The 21,528-nt window shown below is 38.4% G+C and overlaps 1 protein-coding gene and 1 non-coding gene across 4 annotated transcripts in view; both read right to left on the bottom strand.

Annotated features, from left to right (window-relative positions):
- Positions 1–21,528, bottom strand: part of OTUD7A (OTU deubiquitinase 7A) — a 369,925-nt gene that overhangs the window by 200,653 nt on the left and 147,744 nt on the right. The gene's annotated exons all lie outside the window — the stretch shown is intronic.
- LOC112856587 (U6 spliceosomal RNA) lies at positions 14,953–15,057 on the bottom strand. The gene has a single exon (XR_003223150.1). It is a non-coding gene; the product is annotated as a U6 spliceosomal RNA (small nuclear RNA).

Here is a 21,528-nt window from a genome sequence, read left to right as displayed (position 1 = left end):
TATACCAATTCTTGAAATGCTCAAACATGCTAACAATGCTTTCTCTTCACTTTGTGAAGGCCATGTCACCTTACTCCCCATGTTTCCTAGAGCTCCAGAGGTATTTTGCCTACCTAAAAGGTCCTTCCCTGATAACCAAGTCCAGAGTCCCATTACTGCTCCTCAAGAGACAAGCTTTACCTGCTTTTCCTACAACAGTGGCTAAACGTTGTTTCCTAAGTTTTCTTTCCTCCACTGGGAATATTTTCTATTTCAAAATAGTTGAAATTATGCTGTGACAATTACATCTCTTATTTAAGATTAAAAAAATTTCATATTAGCAATGGAAATGGTCTGTTATTCTGTTTTTTTTTTCTAAACTGGGAAATTTTCACATCAGAGCTAAGCAGCTAAAACATGTTTTACTCTAACACTCTGGCATTTATCAACCTTTTGTACCTGTAATAGATGTTGTTTCCCTAGTATTTTGACCTATTGATGCTTCTGCTAAGAAATAGGCAAACCAGGTGACCAGGCTCCTCATGGTGACCTTCCTGGGGAGGTCCCTCCATTAGGCCCCCATCTCATCACTCCCAGCACCTCTGCTTCCAGATAACCCAACCCACCCTGCACTGAGCAGTGGTTCTCCAAGTGGAGTGTATGGACTATAGTATTGGCACTACCTAGAGACTTGTTAGAAATACAAGTTCTCAGGCTCCACCCAGACTTGCTGACTCAGAAACCCCTGGGGTGCTGTCCCTCAATCCAGGGTTTCACAAGACCTCTAAGTGGAGAACCACTGAGCTGGAGGCTCCAGAGAGCCTGGCATGACCTCCACCAACAACCCCCTCCTCTATTTCTTTGCATGCAGTCTCAGGAGCTCATTCTTTCTTATTTCCCAAAAGGCTTGCCTTCGACAAATTTCTCTTCACTTCCCCATTCCTACAAGCTCCTCTTCTCTGCTATTTCTTTCTCCCAGCTTGTTTCAACATACCCAGGAGTCCTCTTGAAAAAGCATCTTTTTCTGGACCTCCTTCCTGTCCCATACATTCAACTCCCTTTTCTTCCCTCCTACCAATGTTACCTTGGCAACTTATCCTTCTGAGCATCACAGTCCCTAGGAGTACTAGTACCTATTAAGTGGGCTGGTTCTAAGAGTTTAATGAAATAACATTAGGATAAGGATGTGCTATGAGGGTTAATTCTAGCAGGCCTGGAAATTGCCTGAGCTGTTTTGCTGAAGCTGACTAGAGATGTACCTGGTCAAACTATAAAACATGGTGACTAATATTGCGGTCTTTTACTCATGGTGCCAAAGTGAGTTTCAGGGTAGGTTATGCTAGTTTGTCAGTATGATGTATTGATAACAATGAGACTGATGGTGCAAACCTAGTTACAGTGTTTGGGGGATGTGGGGGGGTAGGGATGGGGAGAGGGCTCTGACAATGGGGCTGGTCTTGTAGTGGTAATGTGCTTACATGACCAGTAGGGTATAAGAAGTCCCAGCTGAGACTCCTTTTGAGCTGCCTAGTTCTGATATGTTCTTGCATAAGGTGGTGGTTCCAAGAAAGTACATCTGGTATACCCCTGCAGAAGGAGAACAACTACAAGGAGCCTGTGTAGACGTTGGCCTTTCCAAACCCCTTGCTGATAGGCAGTCTTGGGCTACAATGCAGGTCCTTACTTTTGTATTTGTTTCTACATTATATCCTTTCTCAGCAGTAAACTGTAGATTCATAAGCATTGTTGTTTGGAGCCCTGTGAGTCTTCTTTAGTAATAGAACCTTGTCCAGCTGCCACTATCAGTGTAGGTGACATTATGGTTATCTTTCTTTCTGCACCATTATGAAACCCAATTCATAATGGGTTGATCTTGAGCTGATCACAAGAATTGTTGTCCATTGGTCTCTTCATCACTTACTCCATTCTGTGCACTCCCCTGTCCTCTACCCAAATCTGGATCCCATCCTTACTAGCTGATTGAAACCATAGTCACAAAAGTCACCACCAAGTCACAGCCTTTTCAGCTCTTAGTTAACACAGCTGGCCACAGCTACTCTCTTTAACTATTCTTTATACTTGATACCATCATCCTTTATGATCTGATTATTCCTGCTCTCCCCTCCCCTTTAGATTGTCTCACTAATTCCTTTCTCCAACATACTGTAAGTATTCTCTTAGATCTATTCTTAGCTCAGCTCTTTCTTCCAGATAACTCATCATACTCATTAAATGTTCACAACCACCTGTATTCAGATGGCCCCCAAGTCTCTCTCTAGTCTTGTTATCTTTTCTACCCTTCAGTCCACAACTCCTTTGTGGTATGTTCACTTGAACATGTCACTGGTATCTCAAAGTCATTATAATCTATCTTCCTTGTAAAATCTGCCTGTATACCATCAAGACTTAAAAATGGCTCCCTCAATGTCTCCTTCTCCATTTCTGGTCCTTTATGTATCTCTTTGTGAGTCAATCTTTCTTTCTTCTCCCTTTTTCTCCATGTCTCTCACCCCTCTTCTTTTCTCCCCAACCCAGGCAATCACACAATCCTGATGTTAATAGAGAACGGCCTTCTTCTGTGTCCCCTGCCCATTCTCTTGATGCCACCATCACTGAGTCACCTGACTTCATGCAGTGGTGTAACAGGATGGCTTGAAGACACTCTTCTGACTCAAAAGTATGATGAGAAAGAGGATATCTGCATGATAGTGTCAAAGTGTCTCCCACAAGATATTTATTAATTACAAATGGTAACTTGCATTACAGAAACTATGCAGAAACAACCTTAATCAACTGATCAAGGTTAATGCAGTGAGCTGAATATTTGTGTTGCCCATCCAAAAATCATGTTGAAACTCTAACCTCCAATGTGACAGTGCTAGGATGAGGTGTCCTTGGGTGGTGCTTAGGTCATAAGAGTGGAGCTCTTATAGAGCTATTTAGAGCTATTATAAAAGAGACCCCAGAGGGCTCTCCTGCAATATCCCTCAGGAATACAGATGCAAAATCCTTAATAAATATTTGCTTATAGAATTCAGCAAATATATATATATATACACACACACACATATAATCATACACCACGACCAAGCAGAGTTTATTTTAGGGATGCAAGCCTGGTTCAAGATTTGAAAATCAATCAGTGTAATCCACCATATTGACAGACTAAGAAGAAAAATCACATGATCATGTCAATTGATACATTTAAAAAGATGATAAAATTCAATCCACCTTCATGACAAAAATTCTCAGAGAAATAGGAACAGAAGGGAACTTCCCCAACTCAAAGAGCATCTACCAAAAATCTCACAACTAATGTTATACTTAATGGTGAAAGTCACAATGCTTTCCTCCTAAGTTTAGGAACAAGGCAGTGATGTCTGCTTTCATCAGTCTTATTCAATGTTGATGTTCCAGTCAATGCGATAAGGTGAGGGAAAGAAATAAATGACACACAGATTGGAAGGAAAGAAACAAAACTGTTGTTATTTCCAGAGGACATGATGTTATATGTAGAAAATCCCAAGGAATCTACAAAACTCCTAGTACTAATAAGTGAGCACAGCAAGGTCACATGGCAATGAGATCAACACACAAAAACCTATGCATTTCTCTATGTTAGCAATAAACATGTGGATACTGCAATTAAAAATAAAATATCACTTATAATCACTCATTAAGAAAATGAATACTTAGTTGTAAATCTTAGTAAACATGTACAAGACTCATATTCTGAATATCAGAAAACACTGATGAAAGAAACCAAAGATTTAAACAAATGGAGAAATATAATGTGTCCATGCATTGGAAGATTCAACATACTAAAGGTGTTAAAATTCCTCAAACTGATATACAGATTTAACAAAGTTCCCCTCAAAATCCAGCAAGATTTTTTGTATATATAGACAAGATTAATGTAATACACTTACATGGAAAAGCATGAAAAAAACTATATAGGAATAGTTAAAACAATTTTGAAAAAAAAGAATCAAGAGGGAGAGATCAGTTCACCCAATATTAAGGTTTACCACATAGCTACAGTAATCAAGACTGTGACATTAGTGGAGGCTAAACATACAGACAATGGAAAAGAACAGAGAAGAAGTAGAGCCACACAAATATTCCCAATTGATTTTTATGATGGATAATACAACAACCAGTGGTTATGTTCTCCCTTTCTATTTGAGCTGTCCTAGTGTCTGATTTCCAGAAAGAACTTACTTCTTTGCTCTGACCAAGAAATAAGAACAACCCTTCAGACATGATTTGGCCCACAGGATGGAGAAGCTCAGTGCTTTAGTTAATTGATACCCATTTGTCCCATTATTTCTACACCTTCAGAAACTCATATGAAGTTACTAGTTAAGCAACAGCTTTTGCTTCTGCTTAAGCAGATGTTTTTTTGTTTGCTTTTTTAAATTTTTACCTTTCAATCTGAATTTACCATTCCATTTTTCATTACTAAATTTTCAGTACTAAATTTCATTGTGTTAGATTTGGCATACCACAATTCCTGCCTGTCAGAAGTCATCTGAACTCCTCTTGGCTCCCAGTTAACCTGTTTACCTGTATATGTTTGCCAATCCCTGTCCTATAGTATTTTTAAAATGGTTAGACAGGAAGGAAGGCATAGCCTTGTAGCAAACTACTAACAACCCATTTCTAGGCTTAACTAAATGACTAAGAGATGATGTGTTCTTTGTTTATGGTAATTGACAATGGTGAATCCTATCTCATTAAACTGATAACCAGGCTACATTTTTCCATTGTTATAGTACTGGCATGATGAAGTTAAAGGGCAGAGTGTTACAGCTTGAGGGGACCTTAGAAATAATCTAAAATACAACATCTTCATTTTATAAAAGGAGAACATGGACTCAGAAGTGAAGTGACTTCTCCAAGATTAACAACAGGTAAGTGACAGTTTAGGAATTTGAACCCAAATATTCTGATTCAAATACAGTTATGTGTGTGTGTTTTAACCAGGACATTATGCTTCCTCTCTATCAAATGCACTACAAAAATTCAGATGTATGATGGTTCTAGTAATCCCCCATAAAAAGTCTAATACTGCCCTATAAAAAGTGAGGTAGAGCCTAGCAGTTTTCTACCAATACCACTTGAAGCTACAACTGATCACCAGATGCCCTCCTTTCTTCTGGTCACCTATCCCAGAATAGTATGAAATATGAACATTGCTGCCATAATTTGCAGTATTAAGTTTCTATCCTCCTGTTAAAACTCCTAAAAAGTTTTTATGTAGAAGCTAAAAAAAATTGAACAGATTGAAAAAGGGATCAGATTAATAATGGTTGCCAGAGGTGGGGCTTGGGGATGAGTAAAAGGGGTCAAAGAGTATAAACTTCCAGTTATAAGAGAAGTAAGTTCTGGGGAATCTAATGTACTGCATGATGACTACAGTTAATAAGACTGTATTGTATATTTAAAAGTTGCTGTAAGAGAGTAGATCTGAGAAGTTCTCATCACAGGAAAAAAATGTGTAACTGTGTAAGGCGATAGATGTTAACTCTGTGGTAACAATTTCTCTCTCTCTCTCTCTCTATATATATATCAAATCATCATGTTGTACACTTAAAACTAATATAATGTTATATATCAATTATATCTCAATAAAACTGAAAAAAAGTGTTTATGAAAATTCTTGGGGGGTGCTATCAGAGAAAAATCTCTTGGATATATTGTTGATTTGACACATTAATCTTGCTACACATCTGTAATCAGCACCTGGTTTTGGGGATAATCTACTCCATCTTTTATTTATCCATATATATGGTGTGTGGTAGAAATGACCTACTAATTTTCTTCCTGATTTATACTAAATGATGCTAACAATTTATTAAACACTGTTTTCCCACTGGATTACATGTGAGAGCACAAGGTCTGGTTTGCCATATGGCACCCAACTGCCTCATCCTGAGAGCTGGTACCACAGCACGCTGTGCATCTCGCATGTCGAATTTTTATTCAAGACATTACGGAATGTGCTTTCTTTTTTTCTTTTATATTTTTAACATTTATTAATTTTTTGAGAGACAGAGCACAAGTGGGGGAGGGGCAGAGAGAGAGGGAGACACAGAATATGAAGCAGGCCCCAGGCTCTGAGCTGTCAGCCGAGAGCCTAATAGCTTGAACCCGTGAACCAAAAGACCATGACCTGAGCTGAAGTCGGACACTTAACTGACTGAGCAACCCAGGCGCCCCTGGAATGTGCTTTCTACTTCTGAAATATTATTTCAAAAGAACTGTGACTTGTTTAAAAGTTCTAAATAAACAACAGTACATGCCAAAAGCAAAACATACAGAGACACGAAATTATGTTTCTGAAATTTTAAAGGCCATGGGGAAAGAGTGAAAAAAATCAAGAGAAAACCACATATATTGCATGACCTTAAAAATGTAAAAAAAAAAAAGATGCCTATATAAACACCAAAAGAAAATAGAGCCAAATCTCTCCATTGATTTCTTTATCATTCTGGGATTCCTGCCTGACTTAAGAAGGCCTCCTTGGGCAGTCTTCTAAACTTTCTCCTAATATTTGTATAATATGACTTTTTACCCTACATTTGGATTTAAAATCCATCTGGAATTTACTCATCTACATGACATATTGTTGGCATCTAATTCTATTTTCTTCCAACATCATTAAGACAATATTTATTAAATATGACATCTTTTCCTGCTGAGTTATAAGACATCTATACTTCAATCTGCTTGTATAATAGCTACTCTCTTTCAGTGATATTTATTTTATTTTTCATTTTGGTGCCTGTGCTCTATTCTTTTGTCTAGTATAAACTATGCGATACTTTAAGTATATGACATAAGTCCCTTCTTCTTACTCTTTTTCAAGCACTTCTTGCTGATATTTATGAGTTAAAAAAATCTAGGGTGCTTGGGGTGCCTGGGTGGCTTAGTTTGTTGACTGTCCGACTCTGGCTCAGGTCATGGTCTCACAGTTTGTGAGTTTGAGTCCCTTGTCAGGTTCTGTGATAACATCTCAGAGCCTGAAGCCTGTTTCAGATTCTTTGTCTCCTTCTCTCTCTACTCCTCCTCCGTGCGTGCGCGTGCTCTCTCTCTCTCTCAAAACTAAACATTATTTTTTTTTAAATCTAGGGTACTGATATCAAAACTGTGTATTAAACTTATACATTAATTTCAAAAGGATTCGTGTCTTCAAATTTAGTTTCCCCACCCATGAGAGTGTGTATATTTCTTATTATATAGAGTTTTGAGTCCTTTAATTAAAAACTCATACTTCTTGCTCTTGGTATGCATTTCTATGGCAAAATACAAATAAAATATATACAAAGTAGAAAAGAAGACTTGGAAAAATTATTAGTTGGAAAAAAATTAGACTTCCTAATGTACAAAAACCTTATACAGTTGATAGAAAACAACAGTCAGAGGACAGTGGGTAAAAGCCACTGTTTTAAAAGAGGGATGGGGTATAGCTGATGAAGGTAAGAGGGAATGCACCACCTAACGCACATCACAAGCAGTGAAAGAAATGCAAAGCAAAACAAAGTACTTTTTTTTCCTGATGAGATTTGTAAAACTTAAGAAGAATCTCTAACATTGAGTGGTGGAGAAGATGTGCACCTCTCACATTACTGGTGGAAACATAAATTGAAAAAGAATGTGCCAGCATATACAAAGCATCAAAATGCATATGCCCTTTGAATCACATTTTTAAGATTTTATTCTACAGAAGAGCTGTAATACAGAAAAGACTTTGCCACCCCCAGCATTATTTGTGACAGCAAAAGTCTAAACATTATCCATAGGGGAATATTGGGATAAATTTTGCTATAGCCACACTATATTGTAATAAGCATGTAATTTCTTCCTTAAATCATTTCCTTTGCAGCATTCCCCTTTAAGGCTGACTTACATTCAGAATCAAAGAAGTCCCCCACCAGCTCTGAGTCTCAATGCTTGATTTTCTTAATTCCTTTAGTAAGAATGCAGTCTTGAGATCCATGCTTAGTAGAGACAGGGAAAGCAATCAAGTAATTGAATTCCAACAGTAGAGCTTTCCAAGGCCCTTTGAAGGAAACCTACATCATCAACTAAAGAGAACTTTGCTGTCTGCCAGGGACAGGAAGGCCTCAAGATTTCAAGATGAAGGAGTGGAAAGTCCATTACTTCCAGTGACTCTGGTAGAGAAAGTTGGGGGAGGGGCACTGTGTGGTACAGGCATCCTGTGCTCTTTCTGGGCCAAAGAATCGGGTAAACAGGAATGTCAGGGAAATTGAGGAGGAAGTAAAAGCAATGGTGGTATGAAAATGATACTTTGGTCCTTTTGTGACTGTGGGAGAACACCTGTCAGAAACTAAGTAGAATGCAGCAGTATAAGGGGGTTATGCAGAAGGACATTCAGAAGAGAGAGAGTGAAGGGGAGGGAGAGACAGAGAGAGAGGGATACAGAGCAAGGGGAGAGAGGGAAAGAGAGAGAGAGAGAGGGGGGGGAAGAGACAGAGAGGTAGGGAGGCGAAGGGAGACAGAGGCCAAAAGAGAGATTATAGATTGACACACGAGTATATATTCATTTATAATAAAAATAAGGAATAAAAATGTTATGAGTCATAAGCTTTTGAGTGACAGGATTATAGATAACTGTTACCATATTTGTTCTTTTATGTGTTTTCTGAATTTTCCCTAAAAGTCATATACCACTTTTGTAATCAGAAAAACAGACATTAAAACAAACAAACAAACAAGACATTAAAGCATTTAAATCCTTTCTGCTTTCATCACAGAGAAGGTTTTTTTTTTTTTTTTTTTTTTCTGAATAAGGCTGCAACCAAACCAGGTGAATAATCACAAACCTAAATCCACACCTGAATATGTGCCCCAGATAAACATCTTGAGAAACCAGTACCTGCAAATGAGGTGCCAAGATTTGAACTTTATTAAGCTGCACTGTAATGGGAATGTATGCCTGAAAAGTGGGATCTTGTTCTCAGAGAACTAGATTCCCACCACATAGGAGGGAGGACTGTCACCCCTCCATCTATAGTGCCCCTGGAGTGGCCTCCAACAATGCATGACAAGTCCTCAGGCAGCAGAGAGACTGGAGAAAGAAATCAAAGGATAAGACTAACATCTGGGCAGTAAGAAAGAAAGAACGACCTTCCCCACTTTGTGGTTTGGGGTCCCAAGAAGCTCAGCTTTTGTGGGAGGTAACATTACAGAAAATCCCTGGGTTTACTCCTTGGGCTGCAGACTAGCCACCCCTGTCTTGATAAATAGTAGGCTGTCCTGGTTGTGGCCTTGTAAACAACTGAATAAGAGAAACACACAAATGAACAATATGTAGTTATCTCTGTAAAATCCTTTGTTTACTCCTTTGATCTAATTAACATGAGGAAATAGGGCTTAACATGAAAAAGCTTAAAGATAAAAAGGAACCTCAAATGAGGACATTTGACCACCATACTTGCTGCAGAGTACTGGTTAGCAAGTGAAGTCTTCAGTGTCAGAACAAGAGAGTACTGATTACAATGATAAGGCTGCCCTGGATCACACCCAGCCTGTAAGGATGAAATAAAATTTGAAATAAAATTATTTATTTATTTATTTATTTATTTATTTATTTTTAATTTTTAAAAATGTTTTATTCAGTTTTGAGAGACAGGGAGAGAGAAAGTGAGAGAGACAGAGTATGAGCAGGGGAGGGGCAGAAAGAGGGAGACACAGAATCCAAAGCAGGCCCCAGGCTCTGAGCTGTCAGCACAGAGCCTAATGTAGGGCTCAAACTCATGAACCACAAGATCATGATGAGAGCTGAAGTTGGACACTTACCTGATTGAGCCACCCAGGCATCCGTGAAATAAAATAATTTAACAAAGTGAGATTCCAGTTCTAGGAAAAGACGGACTAGACACACTGTCACTATTCTCATTACTAAAAACAGCTTAAAACTCTTGGCTTAATATACTAAAACAAAGAAAAAAACAGACAAAAGCAATAAACAAACAAGCCTAGGAAGACTGAAAGGTGGAGAGTGAAAGGCAGACTGGCTAGGGACCCTGAGACTTGGTGAACAACACAATGGGGAGGTCCCTGGGTTTCCTTTATGTGTAATATATCCTGGACTACGTGCTGGACAAGCCAGCAACTTGCCTATGCCAATAGACACTCTCAAAAACAGCCTGCTCTCTCTGGCCAAAGGACAAGGAAAGAAGCAACCTACCAGGATGGAAAAATTTTATGCAATGGACCAAATACCATGGAAAAAAACTGTGACTCCACCCCACTCCTGAGTGGGGAGCCTAGACTTCTACCCTTGTTGGGCTGAAATGAGACACTCATTTCCTTTCTCCCCAAGAGTGGTATCAGAGCAAGCCAAGAGGGCAGGCAGGACTTTCATCCTTGCTTGGTGGTAAGAAGACCCTCTCGGCTCACACTGTCAGCATAGCTATACGGGGAGGCTGGGATTCCATCCCTATCCAAAAGTAACAAAGCATTCTTCTCTTCTCCACCTAAGTAGTATCTGTAGAGATGAAGTAGGGAATATTATGAGGGATTCCCTCCTCTGCCCAGCCATGATAGTAGCAGCTGAAGCCCAATAGGAAACCTGAAATTCCACCCCAGCTCAACAGTTATAACAGTTTTATTCCCTCCTCGCTTCTCCAGGGTGTCCATGGAGGTGGAATGGGGAACTTTGTCTTCCATTCCCACCTGGAAATAACGAGGTAGCACATTATTTCCTCTGTCAGACTATTGTCCAAGGAGGACTGCCAAAACATAAATTTTAAATAGGATTCAGAATCTCATAACATAATATATAGGGTATAATTGAAAATCACTCATCACACAAAGAACCAGGAAAATCTCAACTTGAATGAGAAAAGACAGTAGATGCCAATACCTATGTGACACAGATGGAATTCTCTGACAGACGTTTTAAAGCAAATATCATACAAATGCTCAATTATAAGCATCCTTGAAACAAATGAGAAAGTAGAAAGTCTCAGTAAAGAAATAGAAGGTATAAAAAAATAATTGAAATTTAAAACTGAAAAATACAACAACCTAAATGAAAAACTTACTGGATAGGCTCAACAGCAAAATGAATAGGACAGAGGAAAGAATCATTGAACTTAAACACAGAACAATAGATATTACCCAATTTGAACAACAGAAAGAAAATAGAAAAAAATTACCAACCTCAGGGACATGTGCATGTAGCACAAGATATAAAATTTGCATCATCAAAGTCTCAGAAGGAGAGGAGAAAGAATCTGGAGCTGAAAAGTATTTGGAGAAAGAATTTCTTAAAACTTCCCAAATTTGGAAAAAAATATAAACCTGCAGAATCAAGAGGTTGAGCAAACCTGAAGTTTTATAAATCCAAAAAACAATCTATGCCAAACACAAAATAATCAAACTTCTAGAAACTAAAGCAAAGAGAAAATATTTTTTTAAAAATTATTTATTTATTTATTTATTTATTTATTTATTTATTTATTTAGATAATGAATCCCAAGCAGCCTCTGCACTGTGAGCACACAGCTGAACACAGGGCTCAATCTCACAAACCATGAGATCATGACCTGAGCCAAAATCCAGAGTCAGACGCTTAAGTGACTGAGCCACCTATGCATCCCAAAGAAATAATCTTGAAAGCTAAGTGGGGGAAATCACCTAATAGTGGAACAATAATTCAAGTGACAATGGACTTCTCAGAAACCACAAAGACTAGAAGGAAGTGGAATAACATTTGTCAAAAGCTAAAAGGAAAGAAATGTCAACCCAGAGTTCTATATCCAGCAAACATACTCATCAGAACTGAAGGGGAAATTAGGACATCTTGGATGAATAAAAGCCTAAGAGAATTTATCACTAGCAAACCTACCTAGAAGAAAGGCCAAGGAATTTCTTAAAATGGAAAAGAAATAACAAACAACAAGAACAACAACAAAAACAACAAAACCCTCCCAAAACTTGGAACATCAGGAAGTACAGAAAAACAATGGAAAGAGTAAAAATTTGAGTAATACAAGACATCGTCATTCTTTTCTAAGTTATATTTAATGGTTTAAGCAAAAATTGTAACATTGTCTGATGTGATTCTCAAAGTACTACATAGAAGAAATATTTAAGGTAATTGTAAATAGGAGAAGGTAAAGGCACTTAAAAGGAGGTAAAGTATCTATATTTTATTCAAATTGATAAAATATTAACATCAGTATACTGTGTGCATTACTTATATACAATGCAATACTTAGAGAAATTATGGAAAAAAACAAAACAAAACAAAGAACTGAACTCATACTGTGTGTTCTATGACCACAGTGGAATCAAAATTGGAAGTCAATAATAGAAAAAAATTTCAAAAACACTTCAAATACTTGGAAACTGAACAACAGACTTCTAAATAATCTATGGATTAAAGAGGAAGTCTCAAGAGAAATTAGAAAACATATTCAATTGAAAGAAAATAAAAACACAACATATCAAAATATGTAAGACACAGCTAAAGTACTGTTAAAACATAAATTGACAGCACCATTTTTACATTAGAATAGAGTAAAAGCCTCAAATCAATAATCTAAGCTCCCACTTTATGAAACTAGCAATATAAACACACAGCCAGTTAAAAAAGGAAGAAAATAATAAAGAGCAGAAATGAAATTAAAAACAGCAAAACAATGGAGAACAATCAGTAAAACAAAAAGCTGGTTCTAGCAAAAGTGACAAAGGAGAAAAGATACAAATTACCTATAACAAGAATGAAACAGAATATTGCTGCATATTCTCAGACACCAAAAGTATAACATGGGAACATTACAAACAAGTGTATACACATAAACTTGGTCACTTAGATGAAATGGATCAATCTCTTGAAAAGGAAAAACTTTTACAACTCACTCAATATGATAGATAGATAATTTGAATATTCCCCTATTAAAGAAATTTAATTTGCAATTTAAATCTTCCTAATGAGAAATCTCCAAGCTCATACTGTTTCTGAAGAATTTTGAAGAATAACACATGTTTAAAAAAAGAATGCCAATTCTATACAAGCTCTTCCAGAAAAGAGAAGAATAAATAACACTTTTCAATTAAATTAATAAGGCCACTATCACCTTAATACCAAAATCTGAGAGATACAGTATATAAAAAAGTAAATTGTATTCTTAATAAACACAAATATTATTTATATATCATAAATATTATATAAATAAGTATAATAAATAATATAAACCCTACTTGGTCATGGTATAAAATTATATATGTGTATGTATGAAATTATATACATAAAAAAACAAGTCAGATTTATTCCAGGGATGCAAGAATGGTTCAATATTTAAAAATTTATCAATGTAATTTTACCATATTAATAGGCTAAAGAAGACAAATCCCACAATTATATCATTCATGATAAAAAACTTTCAGGGGCGCCTGGGTGGCTCAGTCAGTTGGGCGTCTGACTTCAGCTCAGGTCACGATCTCGAGGTCTGTGAGTTTGAGCCCCGCATCAGGCTCTGTGCTGACAGCTCAGAGCCTGGAGCCTGTTTCAGATTCTGTGTCTCCCTCTCTTTCTGACCCTCCCCTGTTCATGCTCTGTCTCTCTCTGTCTCAAAAATAAATAAACGTTAAAAAAACTTAAAAAAAAAAACTTTCAGAACATTAGGAATCAAGGGGAACTTCTTCAACTTGATACAAAATTATGCAAAAATACTATAGCTAACATAGTTAATGGTGAAGGACTGAGTGTTTTCCAACTATGATTAGGGTCAAGGCAAGGATGTTTGCTCTATGTTATTCAACATACTACTGGAAGTGCTAGCCAGAGCAGTAAGACAAGAAAGGAAATAAAAGACATACAGATTGGAAAGGGAGAAATAAACTGTTACTCTTTGCAGATAAGATAAAAGTCTACATAGAAAATCCTTCAAAGAAGTTACAAAAGATTCCTAGAATAGGAGAATTCAGCAAGTTCACAGGATACAAGATCAATATACAAAAATAAACTGTTATTCCTATACACTAGTAATGAACCCATGAACACTGAAATTAAATATACAATACCATTTGCAATTACTCTGTAAACTGATGGAATACTTAGGTATAAATCTAACAAAATGTGTATAGGACTTATATGCTTAAACTATAAAACACGCATGAAATAAATAAAAGAAGATCTAAATAAATGGAGAGACATATTGTGTTCATGGACTGGAAAACTCAACATTGCAAAGATGTCTCCCTAAAATGATGTATAGGTTTAATGCAATTCCTATAAAAACTCCAGTAAGATTTTTGTAGATATAGACAATGTATTATATAATTGATATGCAAAGACGAAGAAACTAGAAGATCTAAATAATTTTTAAAAATAAAAATAATGTGGTATTAATCACCCTAGCTGAATTTCAGACTTACTACACAGCTTAGTTTATTATATGGCTAAATAGATCAATAATACAGAATAGAAAACCCAGAAATAAACCTACAGAGGTATGACCAATTGATTTTTTTTTTTTTGCTTTGGTTGCATTTTTTAACAGATTTATTGAGATATAATTCATGTACCATACAATTATCCCATTTAAAGTGTACAATGTGGGGTGCTTGGGTGGCTCAGTTGGTTAAGTGTCCAACTCTTGATTTTGGCTCAGGTTATGATCTCTTGGTTCATGAGATTGAATCCTGCATTGGACTCTGTGCTGATAGTGCAGAACCTGCTTGGGATTCTCTCCTTTTCTCTCTCCCCTTTCCCCACTTGCGTGTGTGTGTGTGTGTGTGTGTGTGTGTGTGTGTGTGTGTGTGCCTTCTTTCTCTGTCTCTCAAAATAAATAAATAAACATTAAAAAATAAAGCTTACAATTCAGTGATTATTATAATATTATATTATTAAGTTTTTAAAATTGTGGAAATGTATATGTAACATAAAATCTGCCATTGTAACTGTTTTTTAAGTGTGCAGTTCAGTGGCATTTCAAAAATTAGGAACATTTCACGAATTTGCATGTCATTCTTGCTCATGGTCTATAGTAATTTCTCTGCATCACTCCTACTTTTGTACATGTACTCCCAAAGTGGTACTGGCCAAGTGATTTTTGATAAAAGTATAAAAGTAAATCAATGGAGTAAAGGCAATCTTTTCAGCAAATGGTATCATTTGCTGATTATATACCCATCAGCAAAAAAAAAAAAAAAAGCCAAAACAAAACAAAAAAACCTCAATCTCATATTTTATACAAAATAAAGTAAAAACAGATTATAGATCCATATGTAAAACACACACCTATCAAGTCTTTAGAAGAAAAAAATAGGAGAAAATCTTTGGGTTGTAGGGCTTGGTGACAAATCAAAAGCAAAATCCATAAATTGGACTTTATTGAAATTAAAGCTCTTGGCTCTGTGAAGGACCCTGTTAAGAAGGTGAAATGGCGAGCTGGGAGAAAAGGTTTGCAAACCACATTACCGACAAACAATTCCTATCTAGAAAATATAAAGAATCTCATCATTCAATTCTAAAAGACAAACAATCCAATTAGAACGTGGGCAAAAGCCCTGAAGAGGCCATATATAAAGAAAGGCTTTTATCTCTGCTACTGTAGCCAGTATGTAAATGGAGCACAACTTGATTCAACAACAGCACCCCAGGCCCTGCAGCAGGGGAGTTTTGTGGATGCAATTCAGAAAAGACTGCAGAGAAGGACGCCAATAAGGGACCAAGGTCAAGGAGGCTTATACACTAGGCCTTCGTCAGCAAGTGCTACGCAGAGAGACCAGGAGACTTCACAGAGATATGGGAAGAGATTCACACTAACCTTATGAACCAGGTATAACTGATAGGGGCAGAAAAAGCCAGTCCCAGCTGCTTTAAGTGCTTAACTCTGAACTTGAGCCAATTTGGGCTGACAGACATTTTTTGCAGTCATGGCATCTGTTTTCCAAGAGTGCTGCATGGGATGAACAAGGTCCCTGGTGGTCTCAAGTGCTCAAGTCATGGATTCCATGATGTGTATTAATGAGTGTTTTGTAGCAGTGCTGTGCCAGGCACTGGGGAGAAAGACAAGGTGTTCTTGCTCGCCTGTGTTGGCAGGTTGTCGAGAGTTTAGCTCAGCTACTTCATGGCACTGGCATACATTTTGTGTGGTCAAATGGCCTGCAGGGCCCTTAAATGACACCAGCCCCCTCATGCAAGCACATCCCCTAAATAGCAGCCTGCAGAATTATAAGCAAATATAAGTTCCTGATATGAGTTCTCCAACAGCCCGTGTGAGAGTCTCTGCCATCTCATAGGGCTTCCCCTTTGTGTGCTCCTTAAGTAAGACCCTTGTGAAACTTAACAAAGCCCTGCTTTTTTTTTTTTTTTTTTTTTTTTTTGGTCTGAATTGAACAATCTGGCCTTATTCCAGCATTCCCTGAAGCATTCCATCCACAGACTCTAATATGAAGGCATGAGCCCCAGGTCCTGCCATGCCATTTTCTCTTTATCTGTACCCTTGCTTGACCTCCCCTTTTTGCCCCCAGGGGCATCATGTACTTCCTTCAGGACCTGCAAGTAATAAACTCTATTTCATTTTCTTGTGTGGTCTTTTGTTGAACTGCAACTGACCATCTGCCATCCTTGGCCTCTGCTTAGCAAATGTTAATTTAACAAGAATAAAACCATAACACAGTTAAATAAGGGATAAAGAGTTAAAACTGCCAGAAGCACCTCTAGAGAAGGGTGAATACAAAAAAGGGTCAGAGAATGACAAACACCTCAATGCAGAAGGGTGTGGTGAGCAAGGCAGAGGTGCCCCTCTGGAAATCCATCTTGAATTAGGAAGGGGGGGTCATAGTGAACATGGGACTACATGCCTGGTCAGCTTGGTACTTCCTTCCACAGACCCCCAAATGAGCTGGCATCACATGGGAGTAGTACTTGTGTATTAACCATCTTTTATTTTCTATATTTGATGATTTGACATCTTGGGGCCTTGATAACCCTAAAGGGACAGCTCTTCCCAGAGTTAGCCAATTCCTAGAGATAGTAAAGAACTCACCCCTAAGCATGGCTTTCATATACAAAACAACAAATCTAGGGCCCACACCCTAAACACCTTCACTATGGAGGACACTTCAAGCCACTATCCACCTGCCCTAAATACCCAGGACCAAGTACTAGATGACTAGGGACAGTCCCTATGCTCCAGAGACCACTGGAATTAGTCACATTAGCCAATCCTAACCCCGCTCACCCTGCCTTACCCATCCCTTCCCATGGAAATGACAATAAATCTTCTTGCCCACATTTTACCCTCATTCCCTGTGCTTCCTGACCAACCTGAGGCTCCCTGTGGCATGGTATGCCCCCACTTCTTGGGAACTGTGATTAAGAAACTATTTTTCGATTGACAATCATTTCCTGATCTGTTGGCCTTACTATGTCTCAAACTTTCTATTAACACACTATATTCTAAAGCAACTTGTACTTGAGATTATGACTAGTTAAACTTCACACATTCAGCCTCTTTTTCTGTAACATGATTCCATTCTTCATATCAAGACTTTTCTGGCTGCTCCATCAAGTTAAAGGGGATCCTTTAGAATACTGATAATGAAATTGAGCCAACTCCCCAGACTCATTCCAGAGTGTGCTGAGAAAGTTATTGCCCCCACCTTAGAGAGTGAAGCTCTGTGGGTCCAAGTCCTGCCTGGTATGCAGGGTGAGACCATCTGGAGTGGGGAGGAGTGGGGGATTATACTAGGTCCAGATCAGAGTTTGGGGATGTTGAGTATTCTACCCATTCTGTTTATGATTCAGATGAGGTCACACACAGAGCAGGAGTGCTGATGTGACCAAGACAGAATGAGAATGAGCAGTGATGAAATGAGCCTCATGCTAAATGTTCACTGACTGGTTCATGAGCTGACAAAAGCTTGATTACCCAAAGCAATAGTGGTACATGTCCATCATTTCATTCATCATATGAAAAAGGCTGATTTTCCAGCAAGTCTTTGACTTGAAGGGGATGTGAGGTGCATTGCAGGCTCTCAGTCCTTCAGGGTATAGACCAGGGTGACATCATAGCTTTGTCTACACTCCCCGCTTCAGCCGGTCTCCTGGAGCTGGCTCCACACGACAAGCAGTGCAGGGTCTCTGGCTATGACATGCTGCTGTGTCTGAGCTTCTCACTTTCCTTCCTGTGCTTTAAAGCACATTGCCCCATCCTAAATCTACCCTGCTCAAAATTGTTTTCCTTCCTTTTTTCTCCCTCTCTCTCTTGCCTTACTTTCCTTTTTATCACTTATCTCCATAATTCTGCCAACTTCACTTGCTATAAATCACTTTGAAGTCACCAGGTTCTCCAGGGGGAATGAAATCTAAATTGCATGATGATATCTGTAATACCTACAAGAGCCCTGAAAAATACAACCACAAGAATGGGAAAGCTTTTACCTCCCTAACACTTCTTAGAGTGAGGTGTTTTTTTTTCCTAGCAAAGTTGCAAAACTCCACTAATTTTAAGTCTGAGAATTGATTCCCTGGTTTGCACTGAGGTTCAAAGGATATTGTGAGAATACACATTTGAGATAACAGGGGATAATGCATTTTGTTTGTGTCATCTCAGATTGGGGTCCATTGGCTTGTTCTTGGAAGCTCTCCCTGTGGGTAAACTCTGAGTGGCTGGGAGGCGATGGACCAGGACAGAAGCCCCAAAGAGGATTTTTTTCCTCAGTCCTATTTCCTGGGCAAAGACTTTCTGAGCACTTACAAAGGTGTGTCAAGGAAGTACAGCTATGCAGCAGGGCACAGGGTGGTGTTCTGCCCTGGAGGTCGGTCTGGGGCAGCCCACACAGGTCCAACTGGCAGTGCTAAGTAGGAAGTTAGCCGCCCAGGTAAAGACTCTGGGAAACTGAATGAGCATGATGTGGGGAATCTAATCAAAATGCAACTTAATTTTTGTCTCCTTGACCTCCTATATTCAGGAGGGAATTTAGCTGTTGGAATTCAGAAGAGTTTTCTTTCCACTGGATGAGAATCTGGTATACCCCCCTGACTTATAAACATAGTCCAGATCATAAATGGAATGTATTGTGTCCACTGAGTTAATCACACCTCCATCTCTCAATATTCATTTAAGGTACCTTCTCCTCCAGCCCCTCTAAATCTGGGCTGGGGGATCCTGCCTGCTATAAAGGGGGCGAGGCCTGGTATATTTTGATGAATTTCAGGCAGGGGAAGGGAAGTTTGAACTGAGGATTCTCCAGACCCCACCTTATGTCCCTAGGCCTGGCAGAACTTTTCACCAGGAAACATCATTAATAGGGTGAAAGGCAAACCAAAGAAAGAAAAGTTCACTGAAATCCACAGAATCAAGAAAGAAGTTAGTAAGAAATAGCTAATCCAATATAAAAATGGAAAGATATCTGAACACTTCATAAAAGGATACCTGAATGGCCAAGAACCAATGAAAATTTGCTCAACCTCAGTTACCACAGAAATTAAACTAAAATCGCAATTAGACACCTCCCAGATCTGAAATCACTGAAACAAAATATACCAAGTGTAAGTGAAGATGTGAAGTATCTGGATCCTTCCTCCTGAGCTGGTGAGAGTATAATTGGTTCAACACCTTTGGAAGATACTTGGCAGTATCTACCAAAACTGATCACACATATACCCTATGACCAGCAATTTCAGTACTTGGTATATACTCAACCACAATGTGTACACATGTATACCAAAGCATATGGAAAGAATTTTCATGGCAGCCTTACTCACAGAGCTAAGAACTAGAAGCAACCCAAATGAATACCAATGGTAGACTGGATGATTTGGTATATATGCACACATGGACGAACAGTATATTAGTAGCACAGTATGAATGAATGACCTATGTTCAATATACTTATCATACTACATACTATAATTCATCACATGAAGTGTACAAATAACCTACAGGTTAGAAGTCACGATAGTGAATAGAGTGGATAGAGAAAAAAGGAGGTGATGGGTTAAAAACACAGGGGGCAAAATGGATGCAGATAATGAGCTATTTTTTGGTCTGAGTGGTGATTACAAAGGGATATGTGCATTTCTGTATAACTCATGAGGCTGTACATTTTGATGTGTGTTTTTCTGTAGGTATGTTACTTCAATAAAAATGATGGGCAATAAAAATCTGTGGACCATAAAAGAGCCCTTATGTAAACCTAATAAACAGGCTCATGAAGAACTTCTCCAATCCAACTTCTGTTTACACACATTTTTGAAAAACAGCCTTCCTGGCACGTAGCTGGGCATTTGCTAGCATGCTATTGATCATTTCACTCAGTCTGAACACTTTTATCCACATCAGCAAACCACAGTCTGCCCCTTCCTCCAATCCCTTCTCCCCACAGCCAGATAGATCTTTAAAAGATATAAGTTATATCACATAATTCCCTGCTTGAAACTCACCAACAGCCTCCCACTACACTGGAATAAAACCCAAGCTTGCTTCTCAGACTTCAATGTCTTTGTCTTTCAGTACTGCACCATCTGCTGTGCCCACTGCTCCAGGCTTACCTGGCACCAGGGCTGTCCAGGACCAGTGCTTCAGGTCTGTCCCCCACACATGCTGGGTACTTCCCACACCCTTTCCTGCACTTGTGGCTGACTTTGCTGGAAGAGCTTCCACAGCACTTCCCACCCTTTTCCTTGCATTCCAAGAATCTGGTTCAATTTTACCACTGCTGAGAAGCTTTCTTCACTCCCACCCAAACTGCCCTCCCCATTATTATATTACCATACCAATTACTACTTCTGGAGAACTAATATAATCTGTAATAACATTATGCAGCCATCCATCCATCTGTCCCTCTATCCTGTGTGTGTTCCCTTTGGAGAATTTAAGTTCTGGGAACTTGCCTGTTTTGTCTCCCCAGGACCTAGCACATAGCACAATTCAGGGCATGTCAGAGCTACTCAGTAAAAGTATGTTGAAGAAGTAAATGGAAATTATAAAGGCAACTACCCGTTCAATCCATTCCTCTGCTTTACACCTGGGCAAAGGTGTTTCCTAAACTCCTGAACTCCAAAGTGAGCATTCAAGACATTGCCATTTTGGCAAAACTGTACTGAGGTCTTCCTGGCTCAACAGTGTGCTGCATACAGAGGGTACACTAAGTCACAGACACTGCTCACATTTTAGTGGTATAGTGAGACACAAATAGGTTACTTCAGTTCATACTGGTTTGTAAGGAAATTATATAATTGTAAACAATGTTATGAAAATGAAACCAATCATCTTTCTTTCTTTCTTTCTTTCTTTCTTTCTTTCTTTCTTTCTTTCTTCTTTCTTTCTTTTTCTTTCTTTCTCTTTCTTTTTGTCAGGAACCCAAGAAACCACCAGAGGAAAAGCATTTAGAAAGTTTTACTAGTAATTATTCTCACCTACTATTTAAAAAAAGTATTGCTTAATGACTTCAGTAGTGCACTTTGTATTAACACCTTTATTCTGTGGTCTGAAATATTATGCTGTTGAGATGCACTGGCAATCAAAGAAAACAAAACGGACCAGACAATCGTACATG

The sequence above is a fragment of the Puma concolor genome, chromosome B3, assembly GCF_028749965.1.
Source record: "Puma concolor isolate L17-30 chromosome B3, mPumCon1.1.hap2, whole genome shotgun sequence".
NCBI classification, from domain to species: Eukaryota; Metazoa; Chordata; class Mammalia; order Carnivora; family Felidae; genus Puma; species Puma concolor.
The sequence above is the reverse complement of the archived record's forward strand: the minus strand, read 5'-3'. Positions and strand labels throughout refer to the sequence as shown.